This window comes from Otolemur garnettii, unplaced genomic scaffold, assembly GCF_000181295.1.
Source record: "Otolemur garnettii isolate 467f Iridium unplaced genomic scaffold, OtoGar3 scaffold00161, whole genome shotgun sequence".
NCBI classification, from domain to species: Eukaryota; Metazoa; Chordata; class Mammalia; order Primates; family Galagidae; genus Otolemur; species Otolemur garnettii.
Window position 1 is genome coordinate 4,127,330 of NW_003852556.1, and position 8,299 is coordinate 4,135,628.

The 8,299-nt window shown below is 38.0% G+C and overlaps 1 protein-coding gene and 1 non-coding gene across 2 annotated transcripts in view; both read right to left on the reverse strand.

Annotated features, from left to right (window-relative positions):
• Positions 1–8,299, reverse strand: part of MYO16 (myosin XVI) — a 407,489-nt gene that overhangs the window by 385,675 nt on the left and 13,515 nt on the right. The gene's annotated exons all lie outside the window — the stretch shown is intronic.
• Positions 2,137–2,198, reverse strand: LOC111728488. The gene has a single exon (XR_002775763.1). It is a non-coding gene; the product is annotated as a U7 small nuclear RNA (small nuclear RNA).

Consider the following 8,299-nt stretch of genomic DNA (forward strand, 5'->3'; position numbering starts at 1 on the left):
CCAGACTAAGTTTTCTATTATGTTTTAAAGGCCTAGAGCCATCTAATGGAATTGAATTCAAGTACATCCTAGTTTTATCACACTCTGTTCACTTCACTACCATCATATGACACACATTTTCTATCTTGGTTTCCAGGTAACAGCAACAGCTTATTTCTCCAGAGTTGTGTCCTAACTTGCCAATGTTTTAACACAGTGCAACAAGACAAAATATGAAAAATGGGAATAATAGCAAGTACAGCGGAATTACATGTATGTTTTATGAAAGTCAGTTCTGCCCACTCCCATAAAAGCAACTGATAACAGCTCACAATTTAACATGGAATTCTAAAATTCTGTTGAAATATCGGTTCTAGCTAAACAGTTCTTAAAGTAGAAATCTTTAGAAGGTTGAGAATGTTAATTTAGTTTTAACAGATACAATCATTACAAGAAGATATTCTACAAAATCTACCTAGAAGTGATTTTCATTTAGCAAGCCATGGCAAAAGCTTCTCAAATTAAATTATATAACTACAGATTTCATAATATCCTCATTAAAAAATAATAAAATAGCTAATTATATGTTACCTAATGTCTTATTTCTATTCATATTAAATACCTAAATGTGTCAGTTGTAACATATACAGTATAATATTGAGAATGAAATAAGGATGTCAAGAATTCTAAATGAACAAAATGATATTATGTTAAAACATAGATCATAAAAATGTGTACTATTCTGGGTTTGATATTTCTGAGTCTGCCCAAAATAAGTGCATAGTTTGTAATATTTGAATATCATAACATGCAAATATGGCTTAAAGATTTAATCTTCCTTTGAATTTTAATGTATGAATTTCTGATTTTGCGAACCTTGAAATCCATACATTAGCAACATCCTGCTCCACTCCCAGTGTGAGTTCTGAACGGCATAAAATACATGCTGTCATCTACTTCTCACAGCTAGTGTGACAGCAGGTCTGATCCTCTGATGGAGTCAAGATGAAGGACTGAGCGGTGGTGACTGAGCCCACAGAGACCAGCACATACCCCCCACTCACGCATGTGGCAGCGACTTGCTCCTTTTCTCTTCTCTTTAGTTGAACAGGTGTATGAAAATCAAACTCTATGAGAGCTGAGCAGTCCTAACAACAGTGAACGCTTACAGAAGCGTTAGAATAAAAGTCACTCCTTACAAGTGTGCTATAAGAACAAGTTTCTACCTAAGGGACAGACATCTGGCACACATCTGCAGTGACAACTGTCAGCGACAAAACTGAGAAACACACAATTCAAACCAAAAAAGAACTGACAGAAAAGGATCTTTGCTGGTTCTGCCTTCTGTAACAAAGTGCCTTAGAATGTGTGGCTTATAAAAACGGAAATTTCTCCCTCTCAGTCCTGGAAGCCTGGTAGTCCCAGACCACAGTGGCTGCAGACTGAGTGTCTGGGCGGCACCTGCTTTCTGCTCCGTACATGGCATCATCTCGCCGTGTCTGACATGGCAGAAAGGGCTGGCTGGCCCTCTGTAGTCTCTGGATAGAAATACTAATCTGAATCACCAGGTCTCTATCACCATGACTGTATCACCTCTACGAAGGCCTCCATTCCGTATACCATCACTTTAGAAGTTAGAATTTTAAGATATGAATCTGGGGCAATGCAGACATCCAGACCACAGGCAGCATCAAGGTACTGCATCACCAAATCACATCCTTTCCCCGCATAAGGTAGCTACCAGGTCTGATGGGACAACGAGTATGTGACCAGTATAAATAAAAATAATGAAACATTCTCTAATATTAGCTTGTCATGGAAACACCTGTAAGTATGACTTTAAGAATTTAGGTGAGAAATATTTCTGATCCATCTATACCTAAAATCCATCAATGATGTGTTAACAAACTCCTATCAGAAATTATTTTCCTACATTAGGAATGAAGGATTTTCCAGATAATTTGAAGGTCAGAACTTCAAAGCATCCCTCTCAATTGATTACAGATATTATATGTTTGGAAGCGTGTAAATATATTTCTCTTTGAGTTTCCTTGGCAATAAATATTCCATTAAAGTGCTTTTATTTTAGGGGTCATGGTGAAATGTAATTTTTTTCCAAAGGTAGTATGTAGACTATGTGTGTGTGTGGGGGGGGTCGGGAGCTTCTCTGGTGAAACTGGAAAATCTGCTAGACAAATTCTAAAAGAGCTGTAACACCAGAAAATACCTTTTAAATCACAGGTTCCTAAGAACCTTTGAAGTTAATTTTAAAACTTACATTTATTCTTATATTTATGGTAATCAGTGTGTTAGAAATTTGCAAGAATAAACAATTGTTGTGGCACTGGGTTTCACACCTTCCTGTAATTTTAAAGACTAAAGGGCTATATTGAACACATTTTCATATAGCCTTGCAGGTTATCATATTGAGCCATGCCACACAGTGACTGGGCTGCAAACACTATGAACCTTCTAAAGTTTCCTATAGAATATGTGTGGTTAAGTTTATGTGTCAGTTTGACTGGGCCAAGGGATGCCAAGGTAGATGGTAAGACATTATTTTCTGGCTGTGTCAGTGAGACTGTTTTGGAAGAGATGAGCATTTGAACCCACAGACTAAGGGAATAACACCTCTTTTCACTGAGTGAGGAGGCCCCATCCAATCCACTGAGGCCTACACATACCACAAAGTTGCAGGAGGGTGAATATGCTTCTGTTTGAGCTGTTCCACCTTCTCCTATTGGCTCAAGACTTACACCCATACCCCCAGTCTCCGACCTGACCTCTGCCCATGGACTCAGACTGAGTTACACCACTGGTTTGGCCACCTTGAAGAGGGCAGATCAGGCGACCCTCAACCTTCATAAGCACGCAAAATAAGCCTTAGCATCTCTCCCTGTGTCTTGTGTTTGTCTAATCGTGGGATATATTATTATCTTCTGTGAGTTGGAGCCGTATTATCTGCAGCACTGTCTATAATCAACCTGTTGATCACTAATCTGCTAACTCCCTGCATCTCCCACAACCATCACCATTACTTGGCCCGAGCTTCCTTTTCTCTTCTCTTAAGCTGCACAGTATTCTCAGCAGTTCTAACAGAATCCTTCAATCCTTTCTTTCCCACACATCAAGGGAGGTTATTTTCACATGACAATTTGACCATGAACCCTGATAACCCTCACTTAAAACTCGTCATTAGTTCCCTGTATGGATTCCAAGCTGGCCTTTTCTGAGACCTGCTCCTTCTCATCAAGGGGACCCCACACAAGCTATTCAACAACTGCCTGGCACATTCTTCTCCCTCCACCACTTAACACCCCTGGCTCAAAATAAGATGGATTTTATCTTAAGAGATTGTGAAGGTAGTGTTAATTTTTGTGCCACAAATGTAAACCAGAACAAACCAAAGTTCTTCTGACTATATGAATGTTCTAACATGAACAGCCATGACAAGAAATTCAGTGACTATTTAGTACATCTTTACAGAATGGACTATTTTAAATTGTATCCCATAGCATGGCATGAAAATACTAAGTTTATTCCTGACTCCTGAGTGCCCCAATAGATCACTAACCACGAATTACTTCACTTAGTAACTTAAGTGAAAACACGCTGACAATCAAAAAAAATATATAATTAAAGGATGTGAAATACAGTCATTCTTTAAAAATTATTTCAATTTTTAAAGATACTATACTTTCATTACACTTAAAGAAAACACCAATGATAAATACTACCAAAATACTGCATATTAAAATATATACCTTTGAACTTCATTGCAATTAGAAGAGAAATGCCACAGACTGGGAAGACATATTTATCTACCTTTAAAATTGCCAATTGTTCTTAATAATTACATTAAAATTAAGATAAAATCATGGGTTCTTTTTCTCTTCAAATGAATAGTGGAATAGATGACAGGGTGTAAATAAGATTGTACTAAGAATTACTTAGTTAAAAACTTTTAAAGATAACCTTTGGGCAGTTTTTTCTGTGTATTTTTGATGGATTTTTCACTACATTCATTGGGATACATTTATTTATATACTCAACAAAGTACATTTCTTTATGTACACAGCTCCCCTCTATCCTGAGTTCTGTGCCACATTTACTGTCATCAAACTGTATACTTGTTTGTAATTCCCTATGATATTAACATACCTTCTCTAGGTACGTATAGCCCTTGTACTGTGTACAAGGTCCGACAAGTAAGTTCATGAACTCATCCTAGAAAAAGTGCTCCCCACCTCATTGCTGAGTATCACTACGGTCACCTTCACAGAACTGCCCTTGGGAAGCTGTGCACCAAGGCCAGTGCCTCGTCCACCCTTCAAAGAACGTTTTCTGGGATGAGTTCACAAACTTAATGGTCCAGTCTTTCATAAGTGGCCTTCATTTGTGTTTTCTAAAACCAGGCACACTCTTTACATTCTTCTTACTCTTCACTGAAGTCACAAGAGTATAACGTCTGACTAGTACAGTGCACTTTGTAAACGCATATTGAGAGTATGGTTATACTTGAGGGTTTGTAACATTCTGTTTTTGGAGGATGCAAGGGTATAACTATGGAGACAAAGTTCCAGATTTGGGGAGCTTATTTGTAAGAAAATACTTCAGCAAAGTCACACAGCTGGCAGGAGGGCTGCTCAGCACTCAGATGCAGGCGGGTCTGGTTCTAGGCTCTTTGCAATTAGCCACAATATTTTATTCCCACCTTAAAACCAAGGAACCACTTCTTTTACCTATTTCTTCCACTTTAAGCCTTCACAATTCTTGTCCTCTCCCTACACAGCTCTCCATTAGAGTGTTATGTACATCAACAACTTAGGCGCTAATTTACTCCTTAGCACTGGGGAGTCAGCATACACACATCCACTTCCCCTACCTAAGCACGCCCATCCTTTCCCAGAGTGGTATGCCAACAACACTTCTACCGGAACACAATGCCTATTTTTACAAGAAATCATTGCTGATCTCTGCATGTAAGATTATTTGTGATATAAATATGTGGGTGATGAGAGAGAGTGGGATGAGTTCTACTGTGGTACTGATGTACAGAAGTCATGGACTGCCTGAGACGTGCCAGACTCTCAAAGTACAGCCTCTCTTCTTATGTATGGCTTTTAAGTGTCCACTTAGCAGAATTTGAAAAGAGGTAACTCTTATTACCTTTGTGTAAGCACAGATCTTGATTCTTTTCCAACTAATTATCATTTTATAGCTTTACTCCGATGGACCAAAGGGACTTATTCTGACTGTGCTTTCAGAGTGTCTGTGGAGCTGCTGAGCAGCAGACTTAGCACAGCTCACAGTTCTATATGTCTGCCTAATTTATAAGGCAAACAAATGGTCAGGGTCCTGCTCTTAATTATATTATCTTGAATTCCATTTTTCTTCCTTGAATGCAGATTAATTGATGGTGTTACTAAGATTAAAGCTCTTGTGGAATCGCCTTAATGTTTTTGGTTAACTACAAGTCAACATGGCCATTCCTGAAAAGAAAAAAAAAAAACTCTCAAAAAGAATGTTTTTAACCTACACCAAAACATATACTCTTCCAAACAAACAAAGTTATATTTCATTGTTGTTAAGTTTCCACTATTATTTATTTGAGTGGCAGTACTGGGGCACTATACCACCTATTCCCTCTCATACCAATCCTTCTTTTTCTGTGTAAGAAAGAGAAATTGTATTTAGGAAGAATAAAGAAAAAATCTGGAGCACTTCCAAAGGGAGGTGGAAGTGAATAAGTTGCTGATTTACAAAAACTTAGTACAGTTTTACATAATCATTTCACTCTAAGGCCATGTAATCTTTCAAATAAAATGAAAATCTCCAACCTCATACCAGGTTTAATGGGATAAGCTTTCTTAATGTCAATGAGCAGTGGTTAATGAAATTTCTTTTATGATTCCTGCCAATGAAGAATGACTATAACATTTGTACTTATAAAGCTACCACAGGAAATTGAATAATCTTGTCTTTAGAACTCCTTCATGAAATTAAGCGTAACCTTTGTAAGAATTTGTCTACCTTACTAACAAATAGATATAGCCATATGTAATGTATAGTTTATGGGGAATGATTTACATAGGACAACTTGCCACAGATTATTCTCACAGGGATTTTTCTGAAAAAAGTAATTACAGATCTGACTTCTATAATATTATTCTCAAGTCACAATGGCTTCCTTGGTCTCCTGATACATAAAAATATTCATAATTTCTGTTAGAAAACCCTAAATTACACTTTAAATACATTATATTTTTAAATAAACTTTTTTATTTTTAAACAGTTTTAGAGTTATAGAACACCCCATTTCCAGGATCCTTAATTCTTACATTAGTAAGGTAAAGTCTTTAGATGAATGAACTGCCATAGACTCACAATCTTTAACCCAAGTGCACACGGCAGGCGGGTCACCCTGGTTTCACAGCGCATCCTCCTGCCCCAGGATCCACCCAGGGTACTAGGTTATATTTACATCTTCTTGGGCTCCTTTAGGCTGTGACAGTTTCTCTTATTTCCCCTGCTTTTTGTGACCGTGACAGTGCTGAGCAGTGCTGGTGAGGAGCTATGCAGAATGACCTTCAGCTGGGATTCACATGGTGTTTTTATCATGTGCACACGTGGGCTCATGTGCATCTGGAGGGGTAGCACGGAGATGGCATGTGCATTCCCGTGACACCACACCAAGGCTGTTCACATCAGTGTGACACCTACTGCTGGTGTGAACCTTGACCACCTGGCCAAGGCAGGTTTGCTTACCAAACCTCTCTACGGAAAAGTCACTCTTCGTTCTCCTTTTCCACACTGTAAACTTCAGAAAGTTCACTTGGAACTGCTCATATTTCAGGAGTGGAGACGTTACACTCCAATTCCTTGAGGCTAGATAGGTATAGAAATTATTTGGAATTCTTTGGCACAATAGACTTGTGTATTTAGTTATATAAGTATGGACTCACAGGTTTTTAGTTTGTATTTTAAGTTATAATCCGATACTATTATTTTATTTTCTTATAATTGTTTTGGCTTGGGCCACTGGAAGGAGGTTCTTTTAATTGGCTTTGATGGCCTTTAACCCATCGAAGTCCTATTTTTTTTTTAATAACCTCCTGACTTTTGGGCAGTACAAATTTCATGCATCAGACCTGGATTCAGCCATTTCTCCAAGGATTCTTGGTTACTTTTACTAGAAGATCACATTAAACACCAAAATCCAATTAGGAGTTTGGAGCTTGCTGTGCTCACTACTATGGAAGTGTCACTGATTAAGACCCTCTCAGCCAACAGAGTGGGGAGATATACGTGTGTTAACTCATGGATGTACACACACCTCTAAGGATTTCTTTGTGCAACTGTCTGTAAGCTAAGCCCAAGTTCATACTGGTATCTCCAGCTCTAATCCAACACCACGTGGATCATTTTAGCCTGCTCACCTTTCTTATCTGCAAATTCCCATTTAACGGTAAGAAAGCTGGTTCCCATTCTCCATCATTCCTGTGCATCACTGTTCACTCCAGCGTCTGTGCAGGGCAGTATCAGAATGTTAACTCTTACCACCACAAGAAATAACCTGTAGGCTGCAGCAGAGTGCTGAGCTAAAGAGTACTTAGTCTCACAGACTTCATTTATTCTCAAGCACCTTTATTTTTACAAGCCCTTAAGGAAAATTTTTTGTAAGTTTTCAACATACTTAGATTCTCTTTTTAGAGTCAATATTCCATCTTTGAATCTGTGGACATCATAAATACATATTTTTAAGTTTACATATTTATTTCCCAACTTTTTTTAATTTTACAAATATTAAGGTGAACCCTTTGTCTGTAGATTGGCTGCTTTTTCCCACAAAGGCAGACTGTCAAGTATCCACTCTCACAACATCATACAGAATGGTTTTATTGCCCTAAAAATGCTAACGCAACACTCCTCTCTGATCTCCAAAACCATGGCAACCACTGACATTTTGTACTGTCTCTATAGTTTTGCTTTTTTCAGAAACCCTTTTAAAACTCACTGCTTTTACTTGGTTAGCAATTTGCATTTAAGATTCACACATGTCTTGTTAGCTCATTCCTGTTACCACTGAACGTTACTCCATTATATGCATGATCCACAGTTTGTGACCCTTTTGTTTTAGAAGAACATCTTGGGTGCTTCCAAACTTTGGCAATTATGAATAAAGCTGCTACAAATATTAGTAGGTATGCTTTTGAGTGGGTGTAAGTTTTTACAGTCATTTGGGTAAAAAGCATGATCACTGGATGTATCATACAACTATATTTAGGTTTGTAAAGAACTGAACAGTGTGGCTCAGCGC